This window comes from Podarcis pityusensis (genome assembly GCF_964106645.2).
Source record: "Podarcis pityusensis genome assembly, chromosome: 17".
Classification (NCBI taxonomy): domain Eukaryota; kingdom Metazoa; phylum Chordata; class Lepidosauria; order Squamata; family Lacertidae; genus Podarcis; species Podarcis pityusensis.
In genome coordinates this window covers 25,436,650-25,454,033 of record NC_138042.1, presented here as the reverse complement: position 1 = coordinate 25,454,033, position 17,384 = coordinate 25,436,650, and the positions used below count along the sequence as shown (strand labels likewise).

General features: G+C 43.1%; 1 protein-coding gene across 6 annotated transcripts in view; it reads right to left on the bottom strand.

The window, feature by feature from the left end:
- The window catches only part of LINGO2 (leucine rich repeat and Ig domain containing 2), a 561,810-nt gene extending 544,832 nt beyond the window's left edge, over positions 1-16,978 (bottom strand). For 4 of the 6 annotated variants that reach the window (XM_080986844.1, XM_080986845.1, XM_080986846.1 and 1 more), the window contains exon 1: positions 15,889-16,974. The gene's annotated coding sequence lies outside the window, so the exon portion shown is untranslated. Of the gene's footprint in view, positions 1-15,888 lie in introns of all 6 variants that reach the window. The other 2 variants (XR_013980678.1, XR_013980679.1) reach the window with 1 other exon arrangement.
- Between the last annotated feature and the right edge of the window lie 406 nt (positions 16,979-17,384).

Genomic DNA, 17,384 nt, shown 5'->3' with positions numbered 1-17,384 from the left:
AAAGTTCTTCTTTTCCTAGGACAGATTCTCTCAATACAGTGGTTACCTCGGGTTACAAACGCTTCAGGTTACAGACTCTGCTAACCCAGAAATAGTACCTCGGCTTAAGAACTTTGCTTCAGGATGAGAACAGAAATTGCACAGTGGCAGCGGGAGGCCCCATTAGCTAAAGTGGTACCTCAGGTTAAGAACAGTTTCAGGTTAAGAATGGAGCTCCAGAACGAATTAAGTTCTTAACCTGAGGTACCACTGTACATTTACCCATGAAAGTTGATCAAACCCAGTATTTTTAAAAATAAAATAAAATATTAAAACATAAAAACTATTGGATCTAAAAGGTTCTCTTCCATAAAGAGAACACATTTCCACTCATGCAAGGCATGGGTCCGAGTTTTATTGCTGCTGAAGGTTGTGAAGCAGCACAGGTTAGCAAAAAACTGGCATCTCCCCACCTCAGATTGGACTACATCTCCCACCATCACTAACCATTACCCATGCTGGTCAGGGCTGATGGGAGTTGGAGTCCAAGAACATCTGGAGGGCCACAGGTTCCTCGGCCCTGGCTTGCCACTCAGTGCAATGGCAACTTCAAGTCCTGGCCATTAGTTGCTGCTCTGTGAGGTCTATGCTATTTCCCTGGAGGAATGAGTGATTTATCTTATGAAACAGTTGATATTAGCACGCGCAATTGGGGGGGGGGGATGAAATCAAAGCAAATTTAGCTCCCATTCACTTTTGAATCATCCCATTTACACATTATTTTTTATAATGCAAAATGGCAGCTCAGCCTTCAGTGCTCAGCATCTTCATAAATCCAGGAGAAAGTGAAACAAAGGAAAAGAGAAGAATAGCCATGCAGACCTACTGGTATATTCCAGACCCCTCCCCCCCAAAAAGGGCCTCTATGACAGCACAGATCCAACAGGAAAAAGCAATGCTGTTACATTGTCTCTCATAACTATGGATCTATTAAAAAACAACCACTGAACTGGAATGTCCTAGCCTCAGATGATGGCCTGGGGGAAACGTTTTGTTTGAGGACCTTAACAATGACAAACATTCTTGCCTGAAAAACCATTGCTCACCATCACTGATCATCCCTGGAATGCACAGCCACAAAAGTAAGGCCCATGCATTGTCCACAGAAGACAACAATGAGACTCCAGGATGTGTCTGGTAGATATGTGGGGTGAGGAGCAGGTCTTAGCAAGTAGAAGTGTGTTCCCTAGAGGTATTATAGAAACTACTCAGCCAAAAAGACAACCCACACTTGGCTGGAATCAGACAATAATGTGCGTACTTTAGGATGGCATTCCTTGCACATTCCCTAGCTAATGCCCCTTGTGGTTACTGGGAAATTGTGTTTTGAGAGCCTCCAATCCGCTTTAAGTGACCACACTCCCGTTCCTCATTCTTTCTGTCATCCTCCCTCTTTCTGAACTGTGGTTGTATGACTTCTGAATGATGCATGGAAGCAAGGAATTAATGTTTGGGAGTAGGACAAGGTTTTTGAAACACTGTGTGCTGGGGAAGTCATTAGTGCTAGCTGCCCATGTTAGACATTTGCCTTATTAGAGAGTCATTAAACGCCCAACGCCAGGTTGCTTTACCTATCCTTGGTAAAATGTTAGATTGCTTCAACATTGTTATCATAGCATGAGAGACAAGCTGCCCTGCTGATGACAGTGAAAGCAGGGTGCATGGAAACTCACATTTTTCTAACCATATCCCATGGTCAAAGCAGCCCCCAACAAAGAAAAAGAAAAATGCTTCTCAAATTAAAACCATGCTGCTAATAGAACTGTCAGAATTGTATGAGGAAAGAACTGGGAAAAAGGTGGGAGAACTGTAATTTGAGAGCGCTGCAGACCTTAAAATACAAATTGTAGAAACAATGTCAGAAAGGGCACGAATAAGTTGAGGCTAGAAATGATGTCTCATCCCAGGGAAGTTGGACTATGACCTTGGAGACCAGAGTTCAAATCCTGACTCAACCATGAAGCTCACTGGGTGACCTTGGGGGTTGTCACTGTCTCTCAGCCTAACCTACCTCACAGGGTTGTTGTGAGAAAGAAATGGGGAGGGGGAGAACCATGTATACCACCTTGAGCTCCTTGAAAGAAAAATGAATGAAACAAACAAGTAGTAAGACTGAACTCCAGTGATGTCAAATTCTTAGCACTCCATGAACATATGTTGATTGACCTTTCGTTAGGATACTACAATGACATTTTCAATGACTTTTTAATATGGGGAAAATATATTTGTGAATACTTGATCTCAAATTGTGCTATAAAGAGTGTCTCCAGAGATAGCTTCCCGAGTATTAATACCAATAATATTAATACCAAAGTTTTATGAACAAACCTTCAATGCAGAGATGCCTCTCTTACATGACAGAGATGTGTCAACAACACCACGCTCTGTTACCAGTCTTAAGACCCATCACTATTGCCCACCATGAATGGAGATCATGCTCTAGAACAGGGCTGGGGAACATTTTTCAATCTGAGGGCAACAGAGGCAACCTTCTGAGGTTGGTGGAGTCAGAGGAGAAAGTGGGTGGAGCAATGGAAGTGCCTCTTCCTTCATATTCCAGCAATGCAGTCAGAGGGTGACACTGAGGCAATCTATAGACTTTATTACTTTTCACAGAGATGCTCCAGGACTTTCAAGTGTACTTGATAGTACAGAGCACATCCAAAGAGGAGTGTGACCTGGGGAGATTTGACATAGGCCTGAGGTCTTCCTCTAGAACATCAAGCACTCATCTTGCAGAGAAAAATTCTATTGCCACAAGCATGATGTATTCAGGAGAACTTGGCCAGCATTATAAATCTTCTCTTCGAGGATTCCTGATAAGCTTCAAAGGAAACCAAGTATTCCCCCAGAAAACCATTGTCTTAAAGCCATCATTGTTACGTATCCTCCATTTTAATCACCAATGAAAAAGCACACAGTGGAACATGCTACAAATGTATTAAACCATCTCAAAACATGTCACTATTTTTGAAATAGTCTTCATACTTTGAAAGGTCATGCAACAGCTTTCCTGGAGCACTGGGATTCATGAGCAGACCAAACCCTGAAAGGCAAATTCTGGATGCCTTAAAAGGCTTTGCTGAGGTAGGTTTGCAGAGAAATTCCAGCTAAAATTTTTTGAAAACGATAACCAGATTACGTTATAGCATAATGAAATGTGCCGATTCACTTGCTCAGTAAAGAAAGCAATAAAAGTACAATGTGTGCCATAACATTTCAATTTGTGGTTCTTATTAAAATAAAGGCCGGGCGGGGGGAGGGAGTGGAGGAAAGGGAGAATAAAGTCTAGGTTGGCGATGTAATTCTCAGAGTAGCATCAATAAATATTTTCTTTTACAGAAGTTATACTCCTGCCTCCATCACAAGATTCCTGGAAAAAAGTAGGGCTGGAAATAACATTGATGCTTTGTGCTTACATCCAGCAGAGAACAAAGACAAACAGATATTTTATTTTTTTTAAAGCAGCTTTGGAAAATATAGGTCTTGCAGATATCAACTGATGTATGTAACAGAGAGTATCTCAATTGCTAGGAGAAAAAAGCCGCTTTTATAAAAACCTGCATGATATTTATAATATACAATGTGAATACACAGGGAGGTAATTTTGATTTGCATCATGGAAGAGTCCTTTGTGTTTTCCCCCCTGTGAAGTGAAATACAATGGGCTATTTCTACTAGTGAAATAATTGCTGAGGACTCAGTCTAACGATATTCCATCCAGATCTGATCATTCAGCCTTACTTTTTTCACAGAAAAAAGGTTTTATTTCTTTGCCAGATGGACAAGCATTCAAAGACGACTCCTTCTCTTAACCATTCAGGATGCCACTACACTGAAATCTCCACTGCTTTCAATTGCTGTCACCTAGAAATTAACCTTATGAGTTTTAGGATGCTGGAATCTTCGATGAAGTTGGAAGTGACAGAACCACAACCGTTTTAGACTTGACAAGTGCCTGGCTGTTTCAGCTATTTCTGACAGGGGCATGCACCTCCAGATGGTGGAGATGTTAGGTGCCATCTTTACTTGCTGGCAAGTGACCAATAGCCAGGTGCAAAAGGTGCCTGGCGCCTGGCTAATTTCAAACACTGTGTGCAGCATGACTAAAGGTTTGGAATATGCTCCTAGATGGCAGAAAGAATTGGTTGAGACTCAAAAATTCCCAAGGAACCATTGAGGTAGATAGGAGACATTTTCAGCCAACATGTTGAAAAGGGAGAGGGGCATAAGATAGAAGAAGAAGAAGAAGAAGAAGAAGAAGAAGAAGAAGAAGAAGAAGAGGAGGAGTTTGGATTTGATATCCCGCCTTTCACTCCCTTTAAGGAGTCTCAAAGCGGCTAACATTCTCCTTTCCCTTCCTCCCCCACAACAAACAATCTGTGAGGTGAGTGGGGCTGAGAGACTTCAGAGAAGTGTGACTAGCCCAAGGTCACCCAGCAGCTGCATGTGGAGGAGCGGAGACACGAACCCAGTTCCCCATATTACGAGACTACCGCTCTTAACCATTACACCACACTGGCTCTCGCCAGTGCAGAGAGAAGCAAAGGGGGACCCATTGCCTCAACCCTTTCCCTTACCAGTGCTCTGACATGATGACTACAAACTAAGGCAGGCTTCCTCAACCTCGACCCTCCAGATGTTTTGAGACTACAATTCCCAGCATCCCTGACCACTGGTCCTGCTAGCTAGGGATCATGGGAGTTGTAGGCCAAAAACATCTGGAGGGCCGAGGTTGAGGAAGCCTGGACTAAGGGATGTACCAATATTTTCCCCCTGATCAAGATGTCCCAGATAAGTGAAGAACTATGGAAATACAAGAATGTATTGAAACACACAGAAGTACTCACTGTGTGCTCTAACCCTTCTGCAGTATGTACAAGGGTTTCCATTTCTCTCTTCCCTCCCCCACCAAATCCACTATCTATTAAGATTACTTCTCATGCAGCTGCAAAGAAGTTAGTTCTTCTTGGGCAACAATATAAATAATATATTAGAAATACAACTTGAATAATAATGATAACTTATTGTCTTTGCACACCGCCTATAATGCTCGAAGCAACAACATGGATTTCTTCCCTGGGCCACATAAATATGAATAACACATTTCGGAGCTAGATCATACGCCCAGCTACAAAAGAGAGTAGCTGGGGACTGGACACATATTTATATTTCTCTCCAGAGGGCTTTTGAAAACTCATAATTCTATTAAACAATTTCTACCAGAATTCGGCAGATGTTTATTTCCTGAAATATACTGCAGGAGTGCAAGGAATCTAATGGCCCAAGACTCCCACATGCTGGTTAAAAAAATGGGAGAATTCACTTTAAAAGGCAGAGTGGTAAAATGGCTAAGCCATCTTATGACCTTTTATAATAACACTGACCCTGGGCAACTTTTCTTCTTCATTCCAATGGCTGGGATCTCTGTCTCAGCGCACAATGCAGGGAAGGGAAAGTTAGAATCTGCTTAGAGCACATGAGACAAAAAAGGAGAAACCTGCAGTGAGAAGAATGGGAAAAACAAAACAGGAAATGACCAAAATCATGCCTTCGCTGGCCCCATCATCTCTCACTATCATTGCCACTCAAGTCAAGGTCTTTAAAGTTCTGAAGACTGCACAGCTCATGGGTGGCAGAATGATGGTTCTGGACTGCAACCCCCTTCAACCTTGATGATTAGACCATGCAATGGACCATTGGCCCATTTTCACACCAAACAGTGGTCATGTAACAACAACATTCTTGCATTTAAACTTCACCCCATAAAAATCCAGTTGCAAAAAATGTGGAGAGGATGATTCTCAATTGGGATCTAAAAAGTTTGTTATGGTACCAGGAAGAGAACTGGGTAAATGTTATAGGCAAAATCCCATTAGTTTGGGCTTCTGCACCAAAAGCCTGCTTACAAGATTACAGGAAAGACAGGGATATGCACAGTCTGAACAGGTCGAGCCTTAGGCTCCAGCATAAAGGCTCTGCCCTTTATCCAATAAATGTACAGCTGAAGAGGCCATGGATTGCATTCAACTAAGGTTTACTTGGAACAGACCCACTGAAAATAAAGATCCTAAGTTAGTCCTAATATTGGGGGGCCAGGTAAGCCCCACCATGGCACGGTGCACACACACCATTTGAATGGCAATGCCCATCAGCTTTGGGGGCCCCCAGCCACCTGAAATATTTTTGGAGGGAGACCAAAGACCCCTCAGCCCCTAAAAGTTGGCTCGTATGTTCCTGAATAAGTTCTCTCACCTATTCAGCTTTCCATACAGATGAGCATCATTTTAGAGATGTACAGGACCCTGTAGAGAAAACTCCATAAATGTTATTGAAACTGATTATTTCCTTAGGATATGTTTTGCCAAAGCCGGAACTTCCAGATGAACCATATCACATTGCCCACTCAACAGACTGTTCTAGATAACTCAAGCAATCATGCCACTGATCTAAATTCTCCTGGAACGTTTTTTAAAAAGCAACAAATGCAAGTTAAAGACAAGGCATGGAATCAAATTCTCACTCAGATAGACAGCTCACCAGCTCAGCTTGGGCTCATCACTCACACTCAATTTACTTTGAAGTGGTTCCCCCCACCCTGTTTTCATTATGTATTTTATGTTTTAAATCTTGTGTTTTGATGCTGTGAGCCACCCTGAGACCTATGAATGAAGGGTGGTGTACAAATTCAATAAATAAAATGGGAATGACTCCATTTTTCACCCTGAGCTCCTTGGAGAAAGGTTGAGGTATATATTTGATGAATAAATAAAAAGAAACTCAGTTTGTCACTGTTACGCTTCCATAATGCTGGCACATTTGTTAGGCAAAGGAAAATTCATCTGATTAGGCTGTTTCATGACTATATCCCCAGTTGGTAAGGAAAGAATTAGCCTCCAATTGTACTTATAAGTTTGGCTGACAGACATTCTGCATTTCTCTACAAACACATCACAAGTAATCAGGAGCCTCTGGACAAAAGCCCCAGACACAACCATCATAAGCATTCTGTCTGTACTTCTAAAAATTAAATCACAGCAATGTATCTTATACACATCTCCATTATTAAAGAAATGTGGAAGTTCAGAGAAAAATCACACAAGTCCCTGTTTAGAAGATATGGCAGCATCAAGTACTGAAACAGATTCCAGTCACATTCAGTTTGACAGAGAAAACTCAATTCCACTCTAGACTGCTAGCAGAAGTCTATGAAATAGTATTGGACTCAAACATTCTTTCAACTTGCAATTAATTCTATGAAACAGAACAGCAAAATAGGTTTCGGAGATAGCCAAGGCAGTGCTCTCCAGAATGTTGTTAGACTATAATTGGCATGAGCTCCAGCTAGTACAGGCAATGGTCAATGATGACAGAATTGGAGTCCAACATCATCAATGTGGAGGACACCATATTAGCTACTCCTGCATAGAACAGAGCTCACTCCCCAACAGTCATTGCCTGGAAATAGCCGCCTTAGTTTAACCACTTTTACTCAGAAGAAAGGACCTCCAAGCCCATTGGAACTTAATTTTCAACTAAATACGCAGAGGACTTTTTATAGTTTTTATTAAGTCTCCAAATGTATTTCAAACCACTTATCATCATATACATACACAACTTCTTCATTTCCCACCCCTCCATAACCCATCAATTGCTTCCATTCTTCCTTAAAAAGTTCATCATTATGTCTTCTTAGTTTAGCAGTTAATTTTGCCACTTCTGCATAGTCCATCAGTTTTATAAGCCATTCATCCTTGGTTGGTAATCCTCCTCCTTTCCACTTCTGTGCATATAAAGTTCTAGCTGCTGTTGTTGCATACATAAATATATTAGTCAGCTTTCTTGGGACCTCTGTTTCCATTATTCCTAGTAAAAAAAAAAAGGTTTTGGATTTTGTAGGGGTTGTCAGTTTAAACATCCTTTTCAATTCATTATATATCATTTCCCAAAAACCCTTCACCTTCACATGTAAAAGAGATATAGAATTGTGTGCCATCAACATATTGCTGACAACATACTCCAAAACTTTGGGTGACCTCACTCAGCTGTTTCTTGTAGATGTTAAACAGCATGGGGGATAAAATGAAACCCTGAGGAACCCCATACTGAAATCTCCACAGGGCCAAAGAGCACTGCCCAAGCATCACCCCTTGGAAATGACCATCCAAGTAGGACTGGAAGCACTGCAAATCAGTACCACCTAACTTGGACAGCTCCAGAAGGATACCAAAAGCTGTTGAGAGGTTGAGTAGAATCAGCAACAACCTATTTCCAGAGACAAAAGCAGGGCAACCAAAGCAGTTTCTGTGCCCAAACTGGGCAAAACAGTTTCCTCCAAGAATGCCTGGATCTGGGCCGTGATCACCTGCTCAAGAACCTTGCCCAAGAAGGTGAGATTGGCAGCTATCTGGTAATTACTTAGATTTTCTGAATCGAGAGAGTTTCTTCAAGCAGGCAGGGACCACCACTTCTCACAGAGAGGCAGTAAATCACCTCCATGGTCCAGCCAGCTGTCCCCTCCCTTCCATTTTTTATCAGCCAACATGGGCAAGGGTCCAGGGCACATGTGGTCACCCTGACCAATCCAAGCAGCTTTTCTACATCCTCGAGCCTTACTAACTGAAACACATCAAACATAACATGACTAGACACCTCTCGAGATTCATTTGCTATAACAGTGGAGTCAAGGTCCCACTGGATGCAAGCAATTTTATCCTCAAAATGGAATCTCAGAAGTTATCTCCCCACCTTCCTATATCAGGGGCCTGAATGGGCTCTCTTATTTTTGTTTATGGAAGAGACGCTTCAGAACCGATCCCATGTCAATTAATCACATTACATTTATTGTTATTGATACTCTTAACATACATATTCATATGCACTTACTTTAACAGAAAGAGCACTACTCTGGTAAACCCTACTCTAAGGCAAGGGCCAACACAGAATTGCCCTCTCCTAGCAAAAATTTTACACGCAAGCATTACAATGAAATAGCCTGGAGTCCATCAATTAAAAAATGAAATTCCTCAGCAAAGCAGACAGACATCAGATTCAAGGTTCAAAGTGAATTCAAGATTAGCTTCTCATCAGACACATACCTCTGAGAAGTTTGATTGCAAATAATCATCACAGGTATTATTTTATGGCTGTTTTCTGTGGAAAGGAGGGGGGGAAGAATACCAGGAACAAAACAAAACACTTGGCTTGCCTCCTTCCAACAGAAAGTGGGTCACTGAAATGTCACTCAAACATGCCAAGAACAGTTTCCATTTGCATGGCAGAAATCCACAAATCAAGCTGGAACTAAGCTAGTTAAGTTTTGAGGAGGGAGGGAGAAGTGGGTTATGATTCACTCTGTGCATCTACTCTTTATGTGTTAATTTGTGGGAAGCCATAGTGGTTATGCACCACAAGAAAACAGAATAAATGAGGAAACTTTGCAATACAGATGATCATTTAATACTTCTCATCACCATCAAGTTATAGATTGTTATCTGATAGATAGAAAGCATTCTTCCTTAGAAAACATCATATCTAGAAAAGCGGGGACGGCGGGTTGTTCTTTAAGGGGGGAAGAATAGGTTGAATAACAAACCCAATTAAATGCATTTTACACCAACCATCAGACCAACTCTTCAAAGAACTGTAAATGGATCTAACCCAGAAGGGGTTTTAATTGTATCTTCCATTTGCACAAAGCATTGTTTTCTCTCTTAAACCAGTACTTGCAGATTTAAAAGGTATGAACAGAGAAATGTTTCAGTTGATAGAATGGGAAGGAATGCATTTGCTGGTCTGAAGTCCATCAACCTCAGCATGGCTGATTCTCAGCTTGGTGTAAGAGAAGAAACCACAGAATGTCAATGACTCAGTGTAAAAGCATTAATTGAATGAATGAATGAATGAATGAATTTATTAATACGGTCACAGACCAGCGTCAACACACACAATATCACAGATCATAATATATATATATATATATATATATATATATATATATATATATCAGAAATACAGAGGACAATATGAATATAACAAGGATTTAAATCTAAAAAATTAAAGTTAATTATTAGCGTGCCCCCTGTAATTTGGGGGTTTGGTCATTATGGGATACCACTTGCTTCCTGCAATTATAATTGAAGAAATACATCTTACAAGTGTGTGTGTGTGTGAGAGAGAGAGAGAGAGAGAGAGAGTGTGTGTGTGTGAGAGAGAGAGAGAGAGAGAGAAAGAAAGAGAGAGAGAGATAACAACCTCTTAATTTATGCCCATGATGTAGAACAGAAGTTAAACTGATAAGCACACTGAGAAATATATAAGATTAAATCAATTTGATCTGTAAAATATGCCCATATGTGAAGCATTAAGAAGAGACTTCATGTGAATAAGGAATCCTAGTCAACAGGGTGCAGAAAAGTAAGTTATCAATATCACATCTAACCAAAGTTCATTCTGAGGCAATGGATCAAAGAAAAGTGTGCAACTTCATTACGAAAAGCTCCTGAGATCTCTCCAGGGATGGACCTGCTCAGCAACTAAAGTACTACCATTTGTAAAGGTTAATAATAATAATAATAATAATAATAATAATTATTATTATTATTATTATTTATTATTTATACCCCACCCATCTGGCTGGGTTTCCCCAGCCACTCTGGGCGGCTTCCAACAGAATATTAAAATACAGTAGTCTATTAAACATTAAAAGCTTCCCTAAACAGGGCTGCCTTCAGATGTCTTCTAAAAGTCTGGTAGTTGTTTAAATGTATGTATGTATGTACGCATGCACGCATGTATGTATGCAAACCTGTATTAGGACTGTAGGAAGTGAACTGGAAGGTCTATATTTGGATACCCAATCTCTCCTAGCTTGATTTCTCAACTATTTCAAGACCATTCAAGTTCTTCTCACATGCCCCAATTCCACAAACCACCAATTGAACCTTATTCAGTGACTCAGTGAATTTTTTAGATCAATCTGTGCTCTCACCCTTTGTTCAGACAGTTCCATAGACTCAATAAATTAAGAGAACAGCCAGTGTGATGTAGTGGTTAAGAGCGGTGGACTCCCTCGGGAGGTGGTGGACTCTCCTCCCTTGGAGGCTTTTCAGCAGAGGTTGGGTGGCCATCTGTCGTGGATGCTTTAGCTGAGATTTCTACCTTGCAGTGGGGGTTGAACTAATAATAATAAATTTTATTTATACCCCACCCTCCCCAGCCACAGCTGGGCTCAGGGTGGCTAACACCAGTAAAATTACAGTAAAAACATAATGGGTGGGGGGAACCAATTTAAAATACAGGTTAAAATGCAGTTTAAAATGCAGCCTCATTTTAAAAGTAGCCCATAGATCAAAACCATAAGGGGAGGGAAACATAAGGGCCAGTCTGAGTCCAAACCAAAGGCCAGGTGGAACAGCTCTGTCTTGCAGGCCCTGTGGAAAGATGTCAAGTCCTGCAGGGCCCTAGTCTCTTGTGACAGAGCATTCCACCAAGTCGGGGCCAGTACTGAAAAGGCCCTGATCTTAGCTGAGACCAATTTAACCACCTTGTGACTTGTGACCTCCAAAATGTTGTCATTTGTGGACCTTAAGGTCCTTCGTGGGGCATACCAGGAGAGGCGGTCCTGTAGGTACGTGGGTCCTAGATGACCCTTGGGGTCCTTTCCAACGGTATGATTCTATAAGATTCTATTGCCAGCCTGGTCTGTACCTGGAAGAGGGAGGGCCTCTTATCCACTGCAGGCAGCAAAGTGCCACCCTCACGGTCACAACTATATCAATACTGCCCCAGAATATAGAGCGTAATTTGTCACCACTCGTTAAACAGATTACAGGGCTCAGAGGTAGCTCATCCGCCACAGACAACCATCTCTACCACTTTGTCTTTTCCTCAGCTCTTAATACACAGGAAAACATTTCCACCTAGAGCCCTTTCACAGAATATCTAGAAACAAAATATTTGCAGAGAGCTATTGCCATTGTACCTAAAGAGCCAATCACAGCGAATGGCAATACCCTTTATTTAGCCACACCTTTTACATTCAGTAATTCAGTTTGCGAACAGAAATTTCAGAGATGTGATGCAGTCACATTTAATTTGTGTATTATAGGTAACACTGGAGTGTAGGTTAGATGTTTCCTTTTTTTGTTTTTTTTTAAAAAGGGAAATGTGAAGGCATTTTAAACAGAACGTTATATTTAGTAGCCAGGTCACAATACTGGAAAATGAACACACATTCCCGACATTCTCTGTTGCAGCAAGAAACCTTTTCATGGATGTGCTCCCTGGAATGGGAGTTGCCTCTAGCAGAGCGGTGGCATTTTGATAGCGAAGACAAGTGACACAGAATAAGCTTTATAGATGGTCTGCTCTTGGAGGCTGTGTGCACATTTATCTGGGAGTAAGCATAATTGAACACAGTGGGATTTGCTTCTGGGTTGGAATGCACAGCACTGGGCTATACATTTACTCTGTCCTGCAGTCTAAATGTTGCATACTTCTTTCATCCTGTAGCTTCCCATGTGCTTGCAGACTACTGCCCAATTCCCATTGATGTGAGATTGTGCACTACACAGCACATGACTCACAAGTGCTTTGAGGTATATTTCATGTGGTCGTTCTCTCCAGCCCCTAAAATATCCACACAAGACCACAAGAATAATCTTTATTCATTCTTCTTTTTGCAGGTCATGCTTTCTTTCTCTAAAGTACAGCCCCCAGGTGATTAATTTCACACTTAAGGCATTCTCGCTGTGTTTTGAGCTAATATGAAGGCAGCTCTTTTCAACATCAAAACCGTATATTTTAACATGCCTCTCATTTCTTGGCAAACCACTCAAGTTTTCAGCTATATTTGGGAGGAACTTAGTCAGCAAAGCTTCATATTTTCTCATTTTTTAAAAAAAAAATTACTTCAAAATGACAACGGTTCAAACAGCTCCAAAATAAAGAACAGAAAAGCTAAATAGACAAATGCTGTTAGTAAGCCTTTGATCTGAAGGCTGCAACCAGAATTAAAACCATATTGAAAACACAATTATTACAAAGGACATGAAACAATATCTCACAAGTACTGAAGAAATTTCAAACTTTTCCATAATGGGCAAAGCTACACTGGCTCTCAAAAACCAGTGGCTATAGATTTTTATCATCACAAGCAACATCAATGTGAACACTTCTGTATTTGCTAGACACCTCCTATTACTGCATATTGCAAAGATATGCTTCGTGACATGAACTTGGCAGCAATTAGAACCTTCGCTTTAGAAACAAGACAGTTTCTACATAGCATGTCAGCCCCTCTCATGTATGAGACAAATAATGATCTTTCAAAATAATGCAGTGAGCATCACAGCCTTTGCATGCAATGGATCTTCCTCGCACCGAAGATACTGTGAAGGCTTACACCACCTGCAATAGTAATTCCGCCCATCAATGCTACATTAATGGTTTCCTCCTCCTTTTAAGCTCCTATCAGCACCTTACACCCACCCTCGCAACCTGCAACCTAAGCATTTCTATTCAAACTGTAAAGCAAATATCTGGCCTGGATGGAGAGAGTGAAGAACCATTAATATTTTTTCTAGCACACACAAATAAACAGGAATGGGTTTTCTTTCTCCCAACTCAAATCACCTGCTAAACACACATTCCCTGACCATAATATGATAGGGGACAGCTGAAAGCAGAACACTGTGTCCCTTGTGAGCCTTATCAGTCAAACCATTTCAGCTGACCATGTCTCCCCTTCAGCCTAGACATCAGAAACCAGAGCCACCTAGAGGAAGACAATTTTTCTTCTGTCTCTGCCTAGTGGTCATCCAAGAGGAGACTCCTGGCTTTTCCAGAGCCTTCGCTATTTGTTAAGGTGCTGTGATTCTATGGCATGGAGACACACCCCAAATCCCAGGCAAGGATAAATTAGTTAGTAATCTATAGTATAGTAGTATAGGGAAGCTTTTAAATGTTTTATGTTTTTATATATGTTGGAAGCTGTCTAGAGTGGCTGGGGTACAAATATTATTATTATTATTATTATTATTATTATTATTATTATTGTTGTTGTTTCAGGGCTACATCTCCCTCCACATGGCACCTTTTCAGTACCAACTATGCCAATTGTATCCTGAAGCCTCATGGCAGAGTGCCAGAAGAAACTCTGAAGGTAGTGACAACATGGTAACATCTTTTAGGTTGCTGCAGGTTTTTGCTTCTTTCAGAATCTTCCCAAGCCTCACCCTCACTCACCCATGGGTGCTCACTAGCTAGATGCAGCATACAACACACTGACTCCTGACCAAGCTTTTGAAGATCACACTCAAGAAAGAAAGGACCCCAGCTCTGACCAAAGTGGACTACTGGAGGAGCCGAGAATTGAATCATTTCTGAAAATGAATGGAGAAGTCTATGTAAGAGGAAGGGAAAGGTTTAGTGAGATCTTGTGTGTGAGAGAGAGAGTGGGTGTGAGTTATGTAAGCTTCAAAATAAAATAAAATACAAAAAATAGTATTTGTGGGAGGGAGGTTGTTGGTTTGCCTTTGTTTTAAACTTTTGAATATTGCATTTTGTGTGTTTATGTGGTGAACTGCCCTGTGATCTCCGGGTGAAGGGTGGCATACAAATTTATTAAGACTCTGATGGTGGTGTGTGGAAATGATATGAAGGGTCTGGAATGAGAAGATCCGAGATCCCTGAATTATGGTGCTTGTTAAATAGAAAATGTGGGAAACAAAAAAACCACAGCCTACCCTGCCCTCTCAGGAGGAAAAGCCAAGAGTAAGGCAAACAAACTAACAAAACAACAACAACAAAACCCCAAAAACCATTCTCCTTCCATCCATCCATGCCGGTTTTTCCTCTCTTTAACACCACAGAAAAATGGGTCACCAAAAAAGCTCTTGCCTGTGGGAAAATCAAGAAACAGCAATGTAGGCAAGGGGGCTGAGGAAGGTTCAGAAATTTATTTCTGAAATATTAACGAGCCCTATGCCGAGAGAAACATCTAGGCTAGATTTTTTTCCGCCCTCCTGCAGACAGAAGAGGGGTGTGAGCGATTGGCAGCACGCAGAAGAGCATTTCCGGAAGGGATAAACTTAAGAGGCAAGGTAAAGTTTCGGGAGAGAGTGGGGTAGGAAAAGGAAAAGCAGAGACCCCACCCGCCCCAAATCCCGCTCTCCCTCAGGTGCTGCTGTGACACCACCAACCCTATTCTCCAGGATGCTAAGTCTCTCTTTCGCTCGCTTTTTTCCCTCCTCTTCAACCTTCTCCATCTCACGCTCCCGGGGAACCTCTAGTGGACGAAAACGGAGGCGCCCCTTCTGATGAACACGAGTCTCTTACCACCGGAGTTAAAATCCCTCAGACAACTATCTGCTTTGTAACTGAAAAGCTCGACTGGACGATCGGGCAAATTCTATGCCTCTCCCTTCTCCCGCAGAGAGGAGAACACACACGCGTTGGGTTCCTTAGGACTAAGAAGACTAGGATACTGACCCTCACCGCCCATCCTTGCGCGCCGCACATACGGATAGAGCCAAGGAGAAAAAATATGACAAGCCTCCATAGCTGTGAGATTAAACATTGCAAAGTACAAATGGAGGATTCCCCCCACCCCATTCACCCACCTTCCTATCCGCAATCTCCCATCCGATTTATATGGACAATAACTTTCCCTCGGATTGGCGAGAGCGAGAGAAAAATAGAGAGAACGCCGGCGCAACGGCAAAGAGGAGAAAGATCGTTTGGTAACTAGATTGCACTTTTTACTGCGAAAGGGTGGAGTGGAATCTAGAACCTATTTTGGGGGGGGGGGCATTAAGGGGGTGAGCGCAAACGGAGAGATCCCCTTACCCAGATGCCGTCTGAATTCTCCTCGGCGTCCTTTAACACAACCAAGCTGGTCTCTCTCCACAACCACGCGCGCACACGCGCGATCCGTGCCGGGCTTCTAATTCCACGGTTTCCCTCGCCGACGGGAAGGAAGGAATAGGGCGAAAGCGGCGGCGCAATCCTCACTCACATTGCCACGCCACAGGCAACGACGCCGGCAAGAGGGTGGGCAGGGAAGCCTCGCCGCTTCTCCAAGTTGGCTTGCGTACACGTCTATCTATCTGTTGGCAGGTTTCCCACAATTAAGATCCCCGAGATGAAGGCGACCAAAAGAAAGAAACGTGAGGGGAGGACGGGGAAGGTTCCCCAATCAGTTGCTGCTGCCTCCTTTTTTTGCTTGTTAACTGGCAACCCTTTAAAAAGAAGAGGAAAGGCTTTTTACTCCGAATTGCCTTTTTTTCGGGGGGGGGGTGTCGTTTGTTTGTCTGTATGCAGAGACCGGATTCTCAAGTCCAGATTCTCAATGACTCCAAGGAGATGGCTTCTTCCCCGCGAGGCTTTCGCAGCGCGCTCCGCTTGCAACGCGGCTGCCTTCCACGGTGGAAACTTTCAGGTGGAGAAGGAAACAGCGGCGGTAGTGGCAGCATCTAGCGAGCAAGCGAGCAAGCCCAGGTCTAGGTGAGGATGGGCGGGCGGGTGCTTGCGCGTGTGCAAAAAAGAAACACACACACAAAACACACACACACCGGTTCCTTCCAGGGCTCGAACACGGGTCGCTGAAGTCCCGCAGCGAGAGGGATGGGGGGGACAGTGGGAAATGCAAAATAAAACAATGCACGCACCTCCCCCAAAAAACCCAACGACTCTCCGGCGCCCTAGAGCCGTGTAGCAAGCCAGCCAAGGTCCTTCGCGTCCCCTTTCCCACGACCAGCTGTTCCGACGCTGCGATCTTCGCAAACGGCTACAGCCGAGGCGAGCGGCTTAACTCTTTCCCTTCCGCGCTCCGCGCTGCTCCCAGGAAAGGAAGGAGTAGCTGCCGCGTCTGCCCTTGCAGTTGGGCTGGGAGCTCCAGGGAGTGCCGCATTTCTCCGAGTAAGCGCGCAAAGATCCCCCCTCCCCCCGGCCGCGGTTCCTCCTCCTTCTCCCCAGCGTGACCTGATTAGCTACAGCAGGGAAAGAGGACGCAGGCAGCGCCTTCCCAGCCAGCAGGAACGCGTCCGCCATGGATGCGCGCCGGCGTCTTGGTGGACGCTTTTGCGGAGACGCTCCTATTCGCAGGTTGGCGGGAGCAGGTGGGACGCTCAGCTGGCGGAGGGGAAAGGACCACCCAGGCGGTTTGGGAAAGGTCTGGGCAGCCTGATCCTACGCAGCAGCGCAACAGAGGATCTGGATGCCTGAAGGAGAGAAAGCTAAGGGCTCCTGCACTTTTTCTTCCCCGCAGGAGATTCGCTTTTCTCCTGGAGGCACTAGGAGAAGACGAATTCATGAATGGAACTGAAGCTCGTGCACCGTTTTAT